This window comes from Elaeis guineensis, chromosome 3 (genome assembly GCF_000442705.2).
Source record: "Elaeis guineensis isolate ETL-2024a chromosome 3, EG11, whole genome shotgun sequence".
In the NCBI taxonomy this organism is placed as follows: Eukaryota; Viridiplantae; Streptophyta; class Magnoliopsida; order Arecales; family Arecaceae; genus Elaeis; species Elaeis guineensis.
Window position 1 is genome coordinate 99426005 of NC_025995.2, and position 22258 is coordinate 99448262.

At 43.3% G+C, this 22258-nt stretch overlaps 1 pseudogene; it reads right to left on the reverse strand.

Annotated features, from left to right (window-relative positions):
- The window catches only part of LOC105036914 (14-3-3-like protein), a 106322-nt pseudogene extending 103511 nt beyond the window's left edge, over positions 1 to 2811 (reverse strand).
- Between the last annotated feature and the right edge of the window lie 19447 nt (positions 2812 to 22258).

The window sequence follows — 22258 nt, forward strand, 5'->3', positions numbered from 1 at the left end:
GGTGCTTCTCTAGATATCATCATCTGAGTCATCTGACCCGTCCGACTGGAAATAACAAATATTAATTAATTGAATTGGATACTTGAAACGAATGCGATCACACATTAAAGACAAAAATATAGGCTACTTATTTTGAACTTTCAAAGACCTCCGCGTCTGAAGTCCATGAAGTCCACGACGAAAGATTGTCTCGGATGCGCTTCATGAGCCTGCGCTGTTTTCTACGCTCTGCATTTGCTCCATGCATTTGCTCCATCTAATTCCTAACAGCAGCAATTGAAAGGTAAGATTAATATCTTCATAACACATCAAACTCCCATGAACTTTCCGTTCAAGGATCTACAGAAGAGCTTGATTGCACAAGATGAAGAAATCCTGGGCTTAGATAATCCTTTACATTTATTTCATAGGGAAGAAAAAGCTCGACCAAAAAAGGGAAAGTAATACTGGAACTTTAACCTGAAGTGACCAACAAGGTTTTATGAAGTCGCCATAAACCACAAACATCAATTAAAGCTTGTACAAAATGAATTACTAGAACAAAATGTTTCAAAATTTAAGTATAACCCTAACAAAAGTGTTTTGGAAGAGAGAGAGAGAGAGAGAGAGAGAGAGAGACTAACCCTTCTTGAATCAAATAATACCAGCATTCAAATAACATGAAAGACATCTGATTGTCAAAAGATCAGATTGTATCCATGTCAGATAGTTTAACATAATTATTCTGCACTTGACTAAAGCAATAACATATGCTATATGCCCAATTTTATAGTACACATTCAAACAAACTGTTTACTTCAGGCATTCAGATGACATGCTGATAGAGTTACTTAGCATTGGATAAACACAATAAGAAGAGCGGCACTGGATAAACACAATAAGAAGAGCGGCACTGTACCTCTGATTAACCACAAAGGAAAAAGGAAATATCCTAACTATAAATGCAGTTGTAAAAGAAATAAAGATCCAAAACAAACAAGCGATCCTCCAATATTTGAATTGAAGCACTAAACAAAGGAAATCAACTTCTATGAAAAGAGCAACATCTTCAAACTGTGAACCCAAATACAAATAAAGGACATTCCCCTTAATATAAAAAGAGTAAGACCAAAAATGTTAGTTGCTAAGAAACTTATTAGCTTCCAACCCAATAGAATTATCGACTATTATAGCCTATCAAAGAACATAAGGTGCCCAATTTCATTCAAGCTTGCCACAACAACTAAAACAGATATCCCGCAGTTAAAAAGAAATTGCTCTATTTCTTAAAGGAGGAAATTGCCCTCCAAGCAAAACACAGGAGAGCCAAAGAAATGAAAACAAAAACCAAATCGATGATATCATACATAATGAAAGTCAAAAGGGAAACATGAAAGATTGAAAAAAGAAAGGGGAATTCTTATAACAATAATAAATATTTTAACATCTACCTAACAAGTGTACGCATAGACATGAGCTTGATGAGCCTCAGATAAAAGACTATCTTGCCTCTCATCATTTATTTAATTTAGTGCATTCCTACCCATCTTAAGCAAGCACATGCGTTCACATTTGTCACATGCATCATTTAAAAACATACATCGGCATCAAATCACATCACATAAGTCCACTATCATTTTAAAGGAGTATCACTCAAGATTTGTTATTCATCACATCATGCATAAATGTTTATATCTGACAATTACAACAGAATGAGGGAACAACATGGTCACAGGTCATTTACTCAACTGTTGAATTGTCTACCTACAGCTGTTTTAACGTATATCATTGATTGGCAAATTGTGAATCTAAAATATGAATCAAATTTCTATATATGAAAGGTAATTTGGAAGTCAAAAATTAACGTTTTAATAATAACAATAGATCTATAAATTAAAAGAAAAAAATTCAAAATGCAAGAAATTAAAAGTTCTAAGATCCTTTGACTTCTTCGACTCATCTTTCAGTTAAATTTTTAAATGTTTTATTTTTTGATTCCCATGGATTATCTATTCACGTTTAGTTTAATTTAATGCATCCCATTTAAAAAAAAAAAAAAAAATCAAATCCAAGATCACCTGTTTCGCGAGAGTGCGTGCCCGGTCCGGGGAGTCCAAGATCTCGTGGTAAAACACCGAGAAGCGAAGGGACAAATCCAACCGGATCGGTGCGTCATGCCAGCTCCGCCGTCGCAATATCCTATCAGATCACATCAGATTCATCATCCCAACAAATTATCACCACCATCCATATCAAAAGAAATCAAATCAATAACCTAACCCTAGCATTGCATGAGATTGAACAAGTGGATCTCCATTCCGAAACCCTAATCCTAGCAAACGGAGCGGATCGCCGGATCGGATCGGAGCCAAAGAGAGCCAGAAAAAGACTGGAGACCTGTGCAGAGTTGTAGGCGGCGAGAGCACTCTCTGCAGCGTCCTCCCTTTCGGAGCCGGTCTTGAACTCGGCGAGATAGCGGTGGAAGTCGCCCTTATGCCTTGGAGTCGGCGGTGGAAGCGGAGGGAATGAGGCTTGCGTCCAGCAGCCTGAGAATCCCGGCGCATCTGCTAGTGAGGTCGGCCTCGATGTTGGCACGGTAGTCGCGGATGTCCGCGGCGTAGTCCTCGTTGCCGTGGCTCTCCCTGCTCGGTCGACGACACAATCCGCCACGAGTCCCGGCAGTCGTTGATGACCTTCTTGTAGGCCACCGAGAGGAGGTTGCGCTCTAAGCTCCTCCCCCTCCGCCGCCGCCGCCGCCGCCACATTCTCCATGAACTCCACCATCTCCTCGTACCGCTTCGCCTTCTCGGCGAGCTTCGTCATGCACACGTTATTCTCCTCGCTCCCGCCATCGCCGCCGACCGATCAGAGAAGAAGAACGGGGAATAGAAATAAAGAAGACAAAGGAAATAGAAAGAAAGAAGGCGCAAAAAGAGGCAAGAACGCAGAAGAAAGAACGAACGGAGGCGGCTTTATAGAGGAGAAATTTTTGTCGTTTCTTTTTTTATTTTATTATAGTTATTAGAAATTAAATAAAATGGGTCATCCGCAAGAAGACGAGAGAAGCTGAACGTGGGGTCGTTATGGGGATTCTAGGCGCTGGTTGGATCTGACGTTGATTACTCAAGTATGGGAAATCTCGTCTGTTCATTTATGGTAGCGCACCTAAAGGAAATTTGTATGCGGGCTATCTGGGCCCATCCACATGTGATGAGCTGGACGTTCGAGGACGGATTTAAAAAACATCGGATTCTGCTAATAACCTTGTGACTCGTGGTGGGACCCATATTAAATTGAAGGCGTTTTTATATCCGTGGTAGGGGAAAGGGATGCTTCTTGGCAGTCCGGTACAGCGTATCGGTCGAAAAACTTTAGCGAAAGTGGTTGGATTTTATATACTTTTGACCTTGCCGGTAAGGCAAAGGTGTCCATAAAAAAATATTTTCGCATAACACGAACACCACAAAGAAAAATTATGTTATTGAAATGCCTTAGATCCTGAACAGATGGTTACTAGCTTTCGATCAGAAAGCCATCGAGACCATGGGTCTAATTAGAGATGTCCATCTTGTGGACCCCGTTCAATGGACCTCGCCTGCGAGTCGCACCGTGAGAAAAGGGAGAATCTTTTTAACAATTCTTTGGGTCTTGTCTTGTTAGACTTCTTATGTCCGTCCGTTTGATTCTATGCCAGCCTGGCCTATCTTTTCTCGAGGAGTCGCCCCGTGAGAAAGGGAAGAATCTTTTCAACGGGTCTTTAGGTCTTTAATTATAAAAAATCTTAAGTTGTCTTATTAGACGTCTTATGTCGGTTGGATTCCATGCCAGCCTGGCCTTTTTTTTTCTAATAACATGAAGGAAGAAAAAGCTTTCTATAATTTATAAAAAAAATGAAAAGACCGTCCAAAAAAAAAAAAAAAAAAAAAAAAAAAAGGAGGAGGAGGAGGAGGAGAAAAAAAAAAGAAGTGAAGGGAGTGGAGGATAGTGATTATGATGAGAGTACTATAAAGACCATAACATCCAAAAAAAAAAAAATTGAAGAGATTAAAAGGGTACTTGATTGAGAAGAATTGAGATCTGAAATAGAAATCAAAATAGATTACTCTCATTTTAGTTATTTGATGGGAGGAAGTCCTATTCTGATTTTGATTTTATAATGAAATGGTAATGGTCTAATCTATCTAAAACTTAATTTTTACTCTCTTCTACGGATTCAAATTTTCATTCTAATTTTGATTTTGATAATGGATCAAATATTTTGGGATATTTGATCATTCCGATCTCATTCCAATCCATTTCAATTTTAGTTGCGAATCAAGCACCTCTTAAGATATTTCTGTTGTTGTTCAAATTTTTCTCCAAAATTCAAAAGCATGAAGATAACGACTGTTTCGATGGATTCACATCAAAAAAGTATTGTTTGGATGGAGGACCTTCTCCTTATAAAAATTCTTGAATTCCTATGATACTAAACCTACCAACGAAGCTTAATGATAAGCTAATCTCGAGCTCTTCTTAAGAAAGATTGAATTTCCTACATCTTCAAATTGTCTAAAGTGCATGAAGATTCAATGATGATCCAACTAACTTGAGCTTAAGTTTGAATGTGTACTAAATGCTTATAGTAAGAAAGCACTTAATTAAAAAACATGAAGAGGTTTCAACACTTGAATCACACATGGGATTTCCAAAGTTTACTGACTACACTTTTTTTTTTTTTTTTTTTTTGTTGTTGTTATTGAGAACTTCATTGTATGCAGTCTATTCTTCAAGACAAGCTAAAGAAAGATTTTGTTCTTCCCAAGTACAGCTGCTTTCACACAGCTATGTAAAATAGGACAAAAAAAGGTCCCAATTATCAAATAATTCTACGCCAGGATTCTATTAAGAAGATATCATCCTTACCCAGTTTTCGTATCAGTGCGTCAGCAATTCTTTTTTTTTTCAGGTTGTCAGTAATTCTTGAAAGTCCAATAAATGATAAGAGACAAATAAAAATCCTAGGTGAAGGCCAGCTAAGCCTATCAGGAGATTTTTGTATACGTTTGGATGCATCAAAATTTATCTTTCAATTTAAAATTTTGTATAGTTATTTGTATGGGATCAACATTAAGGACTGACATGATTACTCCATCAAGATTAGGAAGCACTAGGTATTTATATTAAATTGTAATTTTTATAATTTAAATCATATTTATATTATGCGGATAAATTTAGTAAAGATCCATACATTTAATATAAATCATACATATGTACATTAAATGTATGGATCTAGAATCAACAACATTCTCCCATAAGATTGTGCACATCATAATTTCCTCTTTTTGATCGTTTGGTTGCCCTAACCATAGTTATCCTTGGTCATTTGGTTGCCCTAACCATAATTATTCTTGCTAGCCCAACCCATTGTCAAACTACATCGTGTTCACGTTTGCATTGCAGAAGTTTTAATTTGGATAAAGATTGGTCAAACCTCGAGGGAACTGTACATCATATGAGATCGGTGGTGCTATAATTTTTTTTTTTTTACTGCCTAACTGATATTGATGTACCAGCACCACTTAACTCATATGATGGACGGTCCATTCAAAATTTGTAGCACCACCTAGCTCATATGATGTACAGTCCACTCAAGGTCTGACCAACCTCTATCAAAACTTACTACAAAAGAAAATTTTATTGGGCTCAGTAGGTCCATTCGAAAGTAACATAGTTTTCTAACACCCCACCCCCTCCAACTCAGCAGGAGCAGCAGCACCAAAAAAAAGAAAGGAAAAAAGAAGAAGAAGAAGAAGAACAAAGGCACAACGCTCCCACTGGATTGACCAAATTTGGTTTGTCTGACCAGTAGTGCCAATTATAGATGTGGTGCACCTAAGTGGCATCACCGAAGCTGTGTTCGTTTTTAAAGTGATGGAACCCACATGGAACAGCCACTCAAAGAATTCCACACGGCTGCACCACGTCTTTAAGAGGTCCATTCATTATTGTTTTCTCCAAAAACCCAGCGTGTTCTCTACGTTGAATCCACCCATACCACGAATCACGATGGACCCAATAGAAATTTGATATAATTTAGGATGCATTTGAATACATTTTTTAATTTTTAATTTCTATTTTTTAAAAAATATTTTTTTTTATTTTTTTAATTTTTATTATAGAATAAAAGTAAAAAAATAAAAAAATGTTTGATAACTAATTGTTATAAAGCAAAAAACTAAAAAAAAAGCAAAAAACATATTTAATAAATACATAAATTTTTATTATTATTTTAAATATTAAAAAATAAGACCGAAATCACTGAATCAAATTATATGCTTTCCATATTACCGAAGCCTTGTCAGCTCCATCATTTTGGGCGAGATCCGAGATCATGGCAGTCCACGATACAATTCTCGATGATCCGGAGCTTGGTCGAAGAGCAAAATGCATCATTCAATCTTCCAAATTTCAGGTACATGCTGACAAGAGCAATCTTTGTGTTTGTGAAGCATGATATCAAAGACCCATAAGTTTGATGATCAGGATTGATGCCCCTCACGACTCTCATTCTCCTGAACAAATCCATCAATCCGATTACACATCCATCAGTCCGAGCGTAGCCTGAAAGCATAAAATTCCATGAGACGATGCTCTCAGCGCATCGAATCGAACAATCTCCGAGCGAGATCGGGTCTTCCGCATGTAGCATACACATTCAGCATCGAATTGACGAGGACGAGATCGGCCTTGTTGCGGCCAATCCCCTCGTCACCTGATCGTCGAAACGAGCACCTGCAAAGAAAGTCCATGCTGACCAGAGAGGACTCCGACGGGGACCCTCCGACGGTCAAGTCAGAGAGGAGACTAGACAACCGTAGAAAAGAATCAAGGAGCTCAGCGAGGGAAAAGCGAGAGAGATAGAGCTAAAGGGGAAGAGTTCAGGGGTTTCGAAGGGACCTCCCCAGCACTGTTGCCTTCTCCGTTTTATAGTAGAGCGTGGCATGGCACCGTCATTAATGGCGCAGACAATGGAAGAGTTGTCAAATCATCGAAGACTGTCAGAATCGCCGTGGGACTGTCAAACCACCGTGGGACTGTCAAATCACTAGGGTTGACCCATGCCTTAGGTGGGACAATATCCAAGGTGGCTACTTCGCACGCCTCTGTCAGGACGGACGGTCTTCAGCTGTCATACAGCATTTGGAGGAGCCAACCGACCATAAGTTGGCACATGGTCGTAGAGTGTTGGGTGAGAACCCAGGGACCCTCCGACAGACAGTCGGGTGTGTTGCGGGAGTCAGATATCGGGCTCCACAGTTCGGCCAGTCAGAAATGGAGAGGGTCTGCCCGACCAACGTATACTCGGTCAGTCGGTGTAGTCGGCGCGGTCGGTAGAGTCGGGCACCGGTTAGGCTGACCCGACGGTGAGTCGGTGTGAGAGTGACCGGTCGGTATATCCCAACAGTTACCCCCCCACTCCTGAGTCGGATGGCGTGATGGCCAGCGTCTTCGCGTGGGCGGCGGTGTCGGGCGAAAGGAGTGGATATCCACCGCATTATGTCCCGGCTCTAGCAATCGTGCCAACGTTCGGTTCGGTGTCAAACGTCTTATCGATGTTAGGCGACTCGTCGGTGTCAGACGTCTTATCGTGTCAGGCGACTCGTCAGTGTCAGATGACTTGTCGGTGTCAAACGTCTTATCGATGTCAGACATCCCATCGGTCAGGCGACTTATCGAAATAGAAACCATCTTTCTGCCATCTCTTCGGGAATGCGAACCACCATGATTTTTTTGCTGCGTGGCGGGGAGCCATTGGGCCGAACCCGTTCAGGCGGATAGAGCCGATGTGGCCTGATCTGAGGGCAGGTGCGTCGAACCATCGGGCCGAAGGAGGGTCCAGATGTCACCACGTGTCACGATATGGGAGATCCTCGCTGGTCGCGCTTTCATCTCAGCGTCGGGGGGCACTATATATACAGGGTCATTACATCCAGATTTTCACTTTTCAAACTTGCTGTCGAGACTCTGGTTGAGCGGTTCCTCGCCTCAGGTAACTGTCCCATTTTCTTCCTTAGAAAACCTTCTTTCATAGGAGCCTTCATCGTTATCCTTCGTCTTCCTCCTTGCTTCCTCGTAGTCCTTTTCCTTCTTCTCCTTGTTCTTTAACTTCTGTTCCAGCGTAATGGCTAGAACGTCTCCATGAGGAAGTCGGTCGGGAAATCCGACTGACGATTCTGATCAACCCTGGAGGTGAGGTCTCTTCACTTTCGAGGCCGAATGTTGATCGGCTCCGAGAGCAGTACTACATCCCGGAGCAGTTTCAGCTGTTCATCCCTGGGGCCGACGGTCGGGTTAACAACCCGCTCGCGGGCCAGGTGGCCTTTTACATCGAGGACCTCCGGATCGATCTTCGCTTTCCGATTCTGGAGTTTGTCCAGAACATGCTAGACTACTACGGGCTGTGTCCAGCGCAGCTTGCGCCGAACTCGGTTCGACTGGTAGTCAGCTTTGCCCTGTTGTGTCGGCTTTTACCGACCAACCCTCGCATTTCACTCTTTCGAGCTTTTTTTATTCTCCGACCCCACCCTAAAGCTCGAGGGTGGTAGTATTTCAATCTTCGAAAGGGTCTCTCCTTTATTACCGATCTTCCATCGTCGATTCATGGATGGAAGAACCAGTTCTTCTTCGTCTCTTCTTCCATTCCTTGAGGGTTCCTACCCATTGGGGGGACCCCCGAACCCAACCAAACGAGAACAGTCGAGTGGAGGCCGGGGATCGGGAAGACTTCCACCGTCTGAAGGACATCTCGGTGCCGAAGCAAAAGGAGCTTGTCACTGAGCAGGCCCTGTATGACGCTGGTCTCAGCTCGGTGCCTCGTCTAGGTCTGTTCTATTTTTTTTTTTCGATGCTGATCCTCTGTTGTCGTTGCAGATATGCCATCGAGGACAAGGTTGACAGCAGCCGACATTCGACAGCATGCGGCACGGAAGAGGCTGGCGCAAGGGGCCAAACCATCGTGGCCTCCTAAGAGGCCTCAGGTAGCCCCACCGAGCGAACCAACGAGGGCGGAGGTGGAGCCCGGCTTCGAACGGACGTCAGACCGGGAGTCGATCATTGCACTGTTGGTGCCGACAGTGCCTATTGAAGTCCCGTCCGAGGAACCATCGATCGAGGTGGCAGCCTCACCCGAGGGACAGGCGACCGAGGAATCGGTCGAGGGTGTGCCGGCTGCTCAGTCGGTAGAAGAGGCTCGGGAAGAGGCGCGCGAGCCCGAACAACCTGCGTCGACGGCTGCCGCACCTTCGGGAGGGACCCAGTCGGGCTCGAGCATGCCCTCCCTTTTCGATGTCAGGGCCTGGGTGTTTGCCCGGGGGAAGGCCCGACGGCACCTGGCGACGATAGGAGGTCGGCCGGTGGTGGAGCGTCAATCGAATCCCCGCTTCTGAAGGAGCGTCGGCCCTGGCCAACCACGACTTGGCCAGGAGGCTATGCCAGGCGCTCATCCTTCCGACCGACGTCGAGGTCATGAAGAATCAGTGGATATCTGACATGCAGTCCTCCTTCTACCCGACTATGATCCGGGTAAGTCTTCTCCTTTTCATTTTCGTTATCATTTTTTATAAGTTCGGTCTTCTGACGGTCGGCTTTGTTTTTTGCAGCTGATTTATAACATATCTGAGCTGGAGGCCGGATATCGAAGGTTCGGCGATCTGCGCGCAGCCTGGAAGGATAAGTTCATGGCTGTCGAGGTCGATAAGGTGATCCTGGTCGACCAGCTGCAACAGTCGGTCGATCGGGAGGCCCGGCTTGAGGGGGAGATCTCCTGCCTCACCGAGGAGGTCTCCCGACTCACCAGTGCTCTGGCCACTTCGGGGACCGAGCTACAGTCGGCCCGAGTGATGCCAAGCAGAAGTCCCGCACTGTTCGTCAGCTGCGATGCGAGCGGGATGACTTCGCCAAAGAACTCAAGGCCGAACGTGAGCAGCTCCGAATAAGTTTAGGAAATTTCGCCAAGGCCGAAGAGAGCTTGTCCACCGCTCAAGCTGATGCGGACCTAGCAAAGGCGGAGGCGGAGTCGGCAAAGGAAGCCATGGGTCGGGCCGTGGAGGACTTCCGCGACTCCGAGGAGTACCGAGAGGAACTTCTGGAGAGCGGCTTCCTCTCATACCGAGTGGGGTACGAGGATGCTCGGGAAGCCATCCGGAGCTTATATCCGGAGCTCGACCTTGGTAGCATCGTCCCACCAGAGTCGGCGGTCCAAGCTGCGGAGGAGACGGCCGACCCGTCGTCGGAAGATCGCACCACCGTAGTGGAAGTCGAAGCCGACGCAGACCAATCTACCGAAGGCCAGGCGGCTCCGAACCCCAAAACTACCCCATCCCGAGCGGATACGCCGATCGCCTCCGACCTTCTCCCGATGGAAGAAGCCAACTCTGGTGAATAGTCGGAGTTTTGTTCTTACTTTTATTTGATGTACTTATAGTCGGGCTTCGGCCTAATTTTGTAAACTTAGCTCGAGCTTCAATGAATCAAAATCTTTTTAACTTTGACTCTCTTTTTTTTTTCTGTCTCTGTGTATCCTGGGATGTGTCTTGTGTGACTCGCCGAAATACTTTCGAACGCATAAGTCGTTAGCCCAACATACTAGTTAGGATGTTCGGTAGGATCCCAGGCAACGATCCAGAGTAATCGGTAGCGCACGCTACGACAAAGGCAGAGCGAACTCCGACCCTAGATCAGCCCTCCGACTGTTGTATGACCCGACAGTCGAGAGCTTAAGCCGAACGCCCGTCGCCCAGCCGTGAGTCGGGAGTGTTTGTCGAGTCGAAGGTCGACCGACCTTCGGACGTAGCTCGATGATCCGATCATTCTGTAGGATCCGATAGTCGAATGTCGTCCGATGCGTTTAGTTGGATGGCATCCGATGCGTTCAGTTGGATGGCATCCGATGCGTTCAATCAAAAAAATGATGACAAGTTGAGTTCCCGTTACCCAGACCTTGGTCGGATACATACGTCGCGGCGTGTGATAAATGGTGGTAAGCTGAATATCCTTCGATCGGTCGTGACCTGGTCGGTAAGTCACGAACGCGACATTGGTCGCATTGGCATTTTGCCTTTCTTGGTCGGGGTCGAGTCGGCAAGTCAGCTGATCGTTTTGCCCGAGAGTTTGACTGTAGAAGGAGTGTAACTCCCGTCGTTATGGATATATCGGTCCTCATAAGCATCCGATGTGTCGCTGGCGATCGGGCCATTGATTCTCAATAGAACGTTGGACCCAAGTCAGGGTGTCGGGGCTCGTACTTCTGGCGAGCGCCGACCCTCAGTCGAAGAGTCGAGATTCCAGACTCCGAAGTTTTGAAACTAGATTGATATTCTGGACAAGGGGATACAAAGTTCACTGGTAGTACAACTTTAGATTGTTGGCATTTCAAGTCCGGGGAATGGCGCTTTCTTTTAGAGTCTCCAGTCAGTAAGCTCTCGGCCCGTAGATGTCTGCTATCTTGTAGGGTCCTTTCCAGTTCGGAGCTAACTTTTCCTGGTCTAGAGGCTTCGAAACTTCTGCCTTTCTTAAGACTAGGTCCCTAGGCCTGAAAAGCTTCGGCTTGATCTTAGCGTTGTAGTATCGGGCTACTCTCTATCGGTAAGAAGCCATGCGGAGCTGTGCCCGCATCAGAGTTCGGGCAAGAGGTCCAAGTCAGCCCTCCGACACTCGGAGTTGCCCGGTTCACGATACTGCTCGACTCTGATCGACGGTAGCCTGATCTCCAGCGGGATCATTGCTTCCATTCCGTAGGCCAAGTTGAAGGGAGATTCCCTGGTTGGGACATGGGGCATCGTTCGGTACGCCCATAGGATGGAATTCAACTCCTCGACCCAGAGGCCTTTGACTTCATTCAGTCAGATTTTAAGTCCATGCAGAATGGTCCGGTTGGTCACCTTGACTTCACCGTTGGACTGTGGATGTCTGACCGAGGTAAGTCGGTGCATGATATGAAATCTCGCACAGAACTTTCAGAAGTCCCGGTTATCGAATTGTCGTCCATTGTCAGTAATAATAGTATGCGGTAGTCCGAACCTGAAGATGATGGACTTCTGGACGAAGTCTTCCATCTTTCGCTCGGTGATTTGCTCCAGAGGTTTGGCCTCCATCCATTTAGTAAAGTAGTCAATCGCGATGATTATGAACTTCCTTTGGCCAGATGCCGGAGAGAAAGGACCAAGTATGTTAATCCCCCACTGGGTGAAAGGCCACGGGGCGACAATAGGAGTGATTTGGTTGGCTGGTTGGTGCTGTATATTGGCGTACCTCTAGTATGGCTCACACTTTCAAACCAGTTCAGTCGCGTCCTTTCTCATGGTGGGCCAGTAGTAACCCTGCCGTAGGACTTTGTAGGCCAAGGATTTACCCCCCAAGTAATTTTTGCAGATCCCTTCATGTACTTCTCTGAGCGCGTAGTCCACGTCGGTCGGTCCCAAGCACCTGAGCAAGGGAGAGAGAATGACCTTTTGTAGAGTCGGCCATCCATTATCATGTATTGTGAGGCTGACCATCGGAGCCGTTTGGCCTCCGTGGGGTCTTCAGGGCTAATTTCGTCGGTCAGGTACCGAACAATCGGATCCATCCAGCTTGGTTCGGTCGCTAGTTGTAGCACCTCCTCAGCCCTGTCATTGCTCAACTGCTCGAGATTCTCTATGAATGTCCGACCCAAGGCATCATAAACTGAAGTCGCAAGCCTGGAGAGTGCATCGGCCCGAGCGTTCTCCGACCTAGGGATGTGAGAGATCTCAAAATATTCAAGGCGTGCCACGAGATCTTTCACCTTCTGGAGATATTTTGCCATGGTCGGGTCTCGTGCCTCGAATTCACCCTTGACTTGCCCCACGATCAGCTGGGAGTCAGAGAAGACTCTGAGACTATCGATCCCAAGCTCCTTCGCCATCCTCAAGCCAGCGAGGAGCACCTCATACTTGGCTTGATTGTTGGAGGCTTTAAAGTCAAATCGGAGGGTGTACTCAGTGACCACCCCCTCCGAGTTGGTGAGCAGGAACCCGGCCCCGCTCCCTCGAGCATTGGAAGCTCCATCGATGTGCAGCACCTAGGTAGATCCGGGGTCAGGATCGGAGATTGCAACTTTTTCGGGGCTCCCACCTTTCGATCCTTGGTCGGTTGTCGGGCACTCCGCAATAAAGTTAGCCAAGACCTGGGCCTTCAAGGCAGGTCGCGGTCGATACTGAATGTCAAACTCACTGAGCCTCATTGCTCATTTCGCCAATCATCCCGATGTGTTGGGGCAACGTAGTATCGCCCTCAAGGGCTGATCGGTGGGACCACGATAGCGTATGCTTGAAAATACGGACGGAGTTGTTGTGCAGACACGATCAGGGCGAATATCATCTTCTCCATCTTTGAGTACCGAGCTTCAGCATCGTAGAGCACTTTGCTGGTGTAATATATGGGTTGATGGATTCGGCTCTCATTCTCCCAAACGAGCACCGAGCTAACCGCCTCAAGGGAAGTGGCCAAATAGAGATACAGCATCTCTCCGACTTTCGGCTTCACAAGCAGCAGTGGGGAGGCCAGGTACCTTTTTAGGTCCTCAAAGGCCCGCCGGCATTCATCCGACCAAGAGAAGTCCTTCACCTACCTTAGGATTTTGAAGAATGGGAGGCATCTCTCAGCCGATCGAGAGATAAATCGGCTGAGTGCGATGATTTTTCCGTTCAGCTGCTAGACCTCCTTCTTGGTGTTCGGATGCTGCATGTCGATGATTGCCTTTATTTTCTCAGAGTTAGCCTCAATTCTTCGCTGAGAAATGAGAAACCCGAGGAACTTCTCCGAAGTCACCCCGAAAGCGCACTTAGTCGGATTCAACTTCATCTGGTGCTGTCACAGAGTGCGAAAAGTTTCTTCAAGATCTCGAACATGATCTGTAGTCTGCGCACTCTTTACCAGCATGTCGTCCACATACACTTTCATATTGCACCCGATTTGGTCTTTGAAGACCTTATTGACGAGACGCTGGTAAGTGGCTCCGGCGTTCTTTAGTCCGAAGGGCATAACTCTGTAGCAGTAAAGATCCTTGACGGTCACGAAGGCTGTGTGCTCCTCATCTTCGGGCACCATCCGGATCTGATTGTATCCAACAAAAGCATCCATAAAGCTGAGTAGTCGATGGCCGGACGTCGCGTCTACCAGCTGGTCGATTTTCGGGAGCAAAAAGCTGTCCTTCGGGCAGGCGCGGTTTAGTTCAGTATAGTTGATGCAAATCCTCCAGCTCTCGTTGGCTTTTTTCACCATGACAACATTGGCGAGCCAATCGGGGTATGTAGTTTCTTTGATGAAGCTCGCCTCGAGTAGCTTGTCCACTTCCTTATCAATGGCCTTCTGTCTTTCAGGAGCAAAAGACCGCTTCTTCTGCCTCACCGGTCTCATTGCTGGGTCAATGTTGAGTCGGTGAGTCATCATCTCCGGAGGGATGTCTGACATATCCGCTGCCGACCAAGCAAATACATCGGCATTGGCCTTCAGCAGCTCCACTAGCTGCTGTCGCTCGAGGTCGGATAATTTAGACCCGACCCAGACCACTCGTTCGGGATTCTCCATCATCGGGATGGAAACAAGTTGTTCGGCCGGTTCACCCCGTTCTTTCTCTTTCCGTTGGTCCAACTTGTCGACCGTCAGGGAGCCCTTCAATTCATCGCTTTGAGCGGAGATCTAGAAGCATCGCCGAGCGACCTGTTGATCCCCGTGCATCTCTCCGACTCTATTTTTGGTTGAAAACCGAACCAGCAGATGATACGTCGAGACTATAGCTTTGAGGGCGTTTAGCCCAGGTCTTCCAAGTATGGCATTATAGGCCGAAGGTACTCGGACGACCGCAAAGGTCAAGTGGATGGTGCTTTGTCGTGGTTTGGTCCCAGCTGTCACGGGAAGAGTAACTTCCCCTTCAATCGTAACAGCATCTCCAGCAAAACCTATCAGGGGTGTAGAGACTCTCTCAAAGAACATAAGGTGCCAATTTCATTCAAGCTTACCACAACAACTACAATAGATATCCCGCGGTTAAAAAGAAATTGCTCTATTTCTTAAAGAAGGAAATTGCCCTCTAAGCAAAACACAATAGAGTCAAAGAAACAAAAATAAAAACCAAATCAATGATATCATATACGCTGAAAGTCAGAAATGAAACATGAAATATTTAAAAAAGGGGAATTTTTATAACAAAAATTGACATTTTAACATCTACCAAATCAAGTATAAATGTAGACATGAGCTTGATGAGCTCAGATAAAAGACTATCTTGCCACCCATCATTTATTTTATTTAGTGCATTCCTACCCACCTTAAGTAAGCACATGCATTCACATTTGTCACATCCACGCCATCAAATCACATCACATAAGCCCACTGCCATTTTAAGGAGTCGAATCCAGGAACAGCATCACTCAAGAGTTGTTATTCATCACATCATGCACAAAATGTTTATATCTAATAATTACAACAGAATGAGGGAACAACGTGGACACAGGTCATTTACTCAACTATTGAATTGTCTACCTCGTGTATCTTGCAGGTGCAGAGCTATTTTCCCAAATGTGTATCATTGATTGGCAAATTGTGGATCTAAAATATGAATCGAATTTCTATATATGAAAGGTATATTGGAAGTCAAAAAATAATCTAAAAGAAAAAATTCAAAATGCAAGAAATTAAAAGTTCTAAGATCTTTTGGCTTCTTGGACTGATCTTTCAGTTAAATTTTTAAATATTTTATTTTTCAATTCCCACTGGTGCATCTATTCACGTTTAGTTTAATTTAATGCATCCCATTTACAAAAATTAAAAAAAAATTTAAGATCACTTGCTTCACGAGAGTGCACGCTCAGTCCGACGAGTTCAAGATCTCGTAGTAAAACAGCGAGAAGGTGAGGGACAGCCCCAACTGAATCAGATGCATCGGTGCCAGCTCTACCACCGCAATATCCTATCACATCACATCAAATGGATCATCCCAACAAATCATCACCATCGTCCAAATCAATAACCTAACCCTAGCAAGGCTCGAGATTAAACAAGTGGATCTTCGACACAATTCCAAAGAAACAATTGCCATACCTTGATCATCAGAAGAAACAATTGGTATTAGCTTCCAAACAACAAAGTCAAGTAATTAAGATTCTTAAGGAGGTCTGGAAGCCTATTTCTAATCAATCAAAAGTCCAACAAGTAGAACATAATGTGCAAGGTAAAAGTCAGAATTCTGGTAAAAATAACTCTCCTGATAACCTTAACATTACCTCTCCTTCTACGGACACCTTGTTTCAACAGCCTAAGAAGAAATTGGAGGGAGCAAATGCTTTTTTAGATCAACCTATCTCAACTCATAAGAACCAAGTGCAATATGCGGGAGTTTCCTCTATGGTTGAGGCTAAAGCTGGCCAATTAACTGGAAAGGAAGATGCGGGTAGGAGGGTTGGGTGCTCTCAAACTCCATCTCAATGAAGATTTTAGCTTGAAATTGTAGGGGAGCTATTAAGCGACCCTTCATAAATTATATGAAGACCATCCTTTGCCAATTCTGTCCTGATATATGTTGTTTCTTGAAAACTCATTTGTTCCTTGATGGCCTAATTCGTATCAACAGATTTTTGGGTCCTTTATGGGATATTTACATGATACCGGCCACTGGACAATCGGGAGGTATTATTGTTTCTTAGAAAAAGAATATTGGACATATCTCTTTCACTCATATTAATCGACAAGTTGCTTTCGGAGTTATCTCTCAGCCAAGCCATCACTCCTGGATCCTGGGTGCTGTGTATGCTAGCACTTGTGGTTTAGAAAGAAAAAAACTCTGAACTCAGGTACACTCTGTGCTATCTCTAAATCAGCTTTTATTATTAATGGAAGATTTTAATTATATCCTGAATGCAAATAATAAGAAAAGGGGTAAAACTTTTTATATTGATAGAGATATAAAAGAATTTCAAAATTTTATCCAAAGTGCTGGCCTTGTTGACTTGCATTTTTAAGGACCTCGCTATACCTAGTGTAACAATAAACTAGATATGGCTAGAGTTGGGAGCATATTGATAGAGCTTTTGTCTCTAACCTTTGGTTTGATCTTTTTTCAAAATCTATTGTTGTCCATCTTGCTCGATTTACTTCGGATCATTGTCTCCTTCTCCTCTCATCTACTAATGATTCTTGAAGGGGCTCGATTCCTTTTCGATTTGAAAAATTTTGGCTCTACAAGGATGGTCTCATGGATACTATTTCTCATACGTGGTCTTCCTATGGTAATCATTCCCCTCCTGTCAAACTTTCAAGACTACTTCACAATACCAAAAATGCTCTTAAAGCCTAGAAGCATAGAGTGGGGAATATATTCAAGCAGGGTCTATCTCTATAGGATCAGATTTATAATTTGCAAATCATTGAATCCCAAGCTGATGGCCTTACTATGCCAGATCATATAAAACTTCTTGCTCTGCTTAGAGCTTATCATAAAAATTTATGTATTCAAGAGATTTTTTGGATACAAAGGGCTCGGACTTTGTGGATCAAGGAAGGAGACTCTAACACAAAATTTTTTCATAGATCAACTTTGTTAGGAAGGAGATACAGTAAAATCCATTCTCTTGACAATGGCAATGGGGAGAATGATGTAGATGTTCCATCCCTATTCCTTCAGCATTTTCAAAATAGATGTAGGGCTGATCCTAATCTTGAATCTATGGATCTCACTATTCTTCCCATGATGGTCTCACAAGAACAAAACAAGCAGCTTTGTAGACAGGTGACAGTAAAAGAAATTAAGGAGACTATTCGAAGTTTGCATCCGGATAAAGCCTCTAGACTGGATGGCTTTCCAGCTTTCTTCTTCTAGCACTTTTGGATTTTGATCAAAAGGGAGGTCATTCAAGCTGTCAAATATTTCTTTCGATACTCTTGGTTGCCGGATTCTTGGAAACAAACTTATATCACTTTAGTTCTCAAGGTCCCTCATCCCACTACTATTAATGATTATAGGCCCATCAGTCTTTGTAACACAGTTTACAAAATCATTGCAAAAATTCTAACAAACCATATGAAGTCGATTCTTCCTTGCCTTATTGCTTCTAAGCAAGGGGCTTTTGTCTCAAGGAGGCATATCTCAAATAATATTCTTCTTGCTCAGAAAATTATGCACTCTCTTGATGGGGCCCCTCCATCAAAAAGCTTGATGATGCTGAAAGTTGATATGAAGAAAGCTTTTGATAAGCCGCATTGGCCTTTCATGGTTCAAATAATGAAGCAGTTTGGGTTTCATACTAACTTCATTCAATGGATCCAAGCTTGTGTGACAGCGTCCAGCTTTGCTATTCTTGTTAACGGCTCTCCTATTATCTGATTTTTCTCATCAAGAGTCCTTTGTTAGGGGTGCCCTCTTTTTTCTTTTTTATTTATCCTTCTTCAAGGTTCTCTCAAGGCTACTGCAATATGCTGAAAGCCTATAGGATCCGAGGAGGCTCTTCGATATCACACATATTTTTTGTTGATGATTTCATTATGGTTTCTAGAGCTATCATCAAAGATGCTGTTGCCCTACATGCCATCATAGATTCTTATTGTATGTTATCAGGTCAATCCATTAACTTCTCTAAATCCCATATCAGATTCAGCCCCTCCACTTCTCAAAGCATTAACAGACAAATTTTGAGCCTCTTTCAGATTACTCTCAAAGAAAATATTTGGCATTACTCTGGAGTTCCTATCACTGGCTCTATCCTTCGCCCTTCTGTATTTAATTCTCTATTGGATAAGGTGCGAGAAAAAGTGGAGAGTTGGAAATGAAAGGCGTTATCTTTTGCTAGAAGACTCGCTCTCTTTCGATATGTTCTCTCTTCATTACCTATCTATTGTATGTCTTCCATACACATTCCTATCTCTATACTTGATAGTTTGGAGAAAGAATTTTGTGCCTTTCTTTGGGGCCATCCCTTAGATAAAAAAGGAGTTCATTTGATGGCTTGGAGCACAGTTTGTCTGCCTAAAAATCATGGAGGCCTTGGACTGGTATCTCTTGGTGTTAAAAAGCAAGCATTCCTTTATAAGTTAATTAGCTGTCCATGTTGTCCTTCATCCTAGTTCTCTTTGGGCCAGAGTAGTGGCTGCTAAATATCATTTCAATGGTCCTTGGCTTAATTATAAAAAGCCACGACATTGTTCTACAATTTGGAACAAAATAAGTGGGATGGAGAATAAAATTCAATATGCATTTCAATGGCAAGTTGCATCTAGTTAATCTATTCATGTAATAGTAGATCCTTGGCTCTCTAATATTCTTCTTATGGCATGGCCTACATTTCTTAATATGGATCATATTGAAGAGTTTCAAAGTGTCTCTGAGCTCATCAACCCAGATCAAATCTGGAATAAAAATCTTTTAAGCAATCTTTTCTCGATTGAGATGATGAACTATGTTAAATGCATTCCTATAGTGCAAGAATCATGATCTGATCAGCTGACATGGGCCCAAAGTAATTCTTCTGCTCCTACTATGAAAGACTCTCTCCCCTTAGTTTCTCATGCTTCTAATTTTGATACTCACATTAACTTTACCTGGATTTGGAAGCTACCTAACCCTCCAACAGTGAAAACTTTTTGGTGGAAGCTTCTTTGGAGAAAACTTCCTACTAAAAGTTATTTAGCCAAGAAAAATATCATTTCTCCTACCGGAGTTACTTGTGACCTTTGTCAATTAGAAGAAAACTGTGGTCATGTTGTTGTATCTTGTCTATTTGTAGTGGCTAGCTGAAGATTACTTAGTAGTACAAGTAGATTGGGATACCAGTCGGACTCATTATCAGCACTGATTGAATTTTTATTGAAAAGATGGAAAACTCTTTGAAAATGATGATTGCCTTTCTTCCATGGCTTTTGTAGAAAGCTAGAAATAATAGGATCTTTCAAGATTATGTTATTTCTCCCTTTCACATCATTGATACAGTAAATACTATGTCAACACATCTTCTACTCACCCTCAGATAGTCACTCTTCTATCCCTTCCAATCATGTAAATGATGCCATTGTGTCTTGGCTGCCCCCTCCCTTAGGTGTCTTGAAGGTGAACTTCGATGCTTCAGTCTTTGGTACAAAGGCCGCCATTAGCTTCATTATTCGAGACTATAATGGGGTTCTACTAAGAGTTGGGGGTAAACTTTTGTAACCCTCTTCAGCACCCTTTGCTGAACTTGTGGCTACTTGGTGTAGCCTTTGCTCTGCCATAAATGATCTCAATGCTCAAAACAATTGGTTGGAGGGTGATTCCGTTACTGTTATTACCTGGTTATTAAAATCAAACCAGGGTATAAGGATCCAATATCCTGTCCTGGATAACATTAAATAGTGAAAGAAAAGTAGAACTATATCCATTTCTTATACTTACCGTGAAAGAAACAAAGCTGCTGATTTTCTGGCTAATTGTGCCCTAAAAGGTGATGTCATGGATATTTATTATATCTTTTTCAGTCCTCAATTTGCAGGTATTATACAGGCTGATAGAAGGACAATTCCCTTTATAAGGTATCAAAGATGAAGCTAAGACATTGTTTTCAGTGCAACTCTCAAGAGGATGAATCTTTATTTCCCGCAAAGAAGTCTTGAAATTTATATCTCTTCATTTTTACTTTCTTACCCCAAAGATATGCATTTCTTAATCTTATTGTGTTGCTCTGGGTTCCAGCATATCATGGACAAAGCTGTGGCTTTTCAAAGCTCTTCCATCACTCCACTATATTTGAAGATTTTGGATTTTATTCATGTCGCTCTTGTTTCAGGGCTTTTCCTTCAATGTATACTACTGCACGATAACAATCTGCTAAGGAACTATTTACCTTGGTCATCTGATGCTTGCCCTAAACTTCATAACTATTTACCATGGTCTTTCTATTCTCTTCAGTATGCTGGGTATTCAATTAATTCTGAATTAATGAACGTCACACCCATCTACCGGTGCTGTATTGGATGCTGGAATCTTGCTGTTGCCATAAGCTTTCTTCAATCATCATCATGCAAAGTCAATATCCCAATCCACAAATGCTGCAATATTTTCAAGGCTTTGCTGTTATTTTGTACTTGCATATAAATTGGAATACTATAGGATCTACTTTGGACTACCGACTTCTCGCACTCTACAGAGACATTACAAATATCTCCAAGTTGGCGCATCATCACTTACTTGGTTGGTGCTCTATGATTATTGTATTTATGTTGTCACAAATGTTTCTTTTGTTTATAGGAAATCAGGAGGCAAGCAGTTAAGCTGGGGTCGGGAGCCTGAAGTCTGTATACTCATTTCACTTCCTTTGCTATCACCGCACCAGTACTCAACGGTTTGGGATGTGCTGGTAGTTTGCTCTCAATTTGAAAGGCTTGGTCAGAGGATGCAGCAGAAGTTCAAAGACATTGATCATGCAATTTCTTTGGCTATTGGGTTTTTATACATCTGTGTAATCCTTGCTACTAGCTCATCTTCTTGGTGCGCTGGCTTTTGCTTTAGGCACAGCTATTTTGTTGTGTGTATTAGGTCTGAAGGCTGTTCAATCATCTGTAAGTGGGCTGGTTGGTGTATCTGTGAACCATTTTCATGCTTTTAATTTCAGCTTAGCTCCTCTCTTCTGCCAAAAAAAAAATTAGGAGATGCTCGTCTCAATGATGATGATTGGTGGCATGTCTCAGTGTGATCGTATATGCAGTTCATGCAATAATATTTGTGAGATGATGTCCTCTCAAGTGGTGCCAGTTCTCCTCTCCTCGTGTTCACATCAGGCCCTGCCAGTCCATCCCGGTTGCATTAATCTTCATCTTCTTTAAGAAGGCATTATAGGATTTGGTGAGAACTCGCATCGTGACTTTCCTTGAAGGCATTATAGGAGTTGGTGAGAACTCGAGCCGTAACTTTTGAAGAAAAGTCATGACAAATTTGGACCGTCTGCGCACATGGTGCTTCATTAATAAATTTTGGTAAAGAGGTGAGCCAAAAAACTATCATTTTAATAGATTATATACAGGTTATATGGAGATTTTGCAGATAATTTTTTTTCCTTACAGGCCACACACAAGTGACGTGGCAAAAAAAAAATATTTTTCTTGAATATATCCGATTTTTTGATTGTTTATTTGAATATAGAAAACTAGTAAACTTAACGAGCTTATAACCAATCTTCCAACAAGTTTCTTTCCACCAGAAGGTGAAAGACTGTTTAGCCCTAAGAGAGAGAAACTCCAGTGATTGATTAGCCCTTTTTGT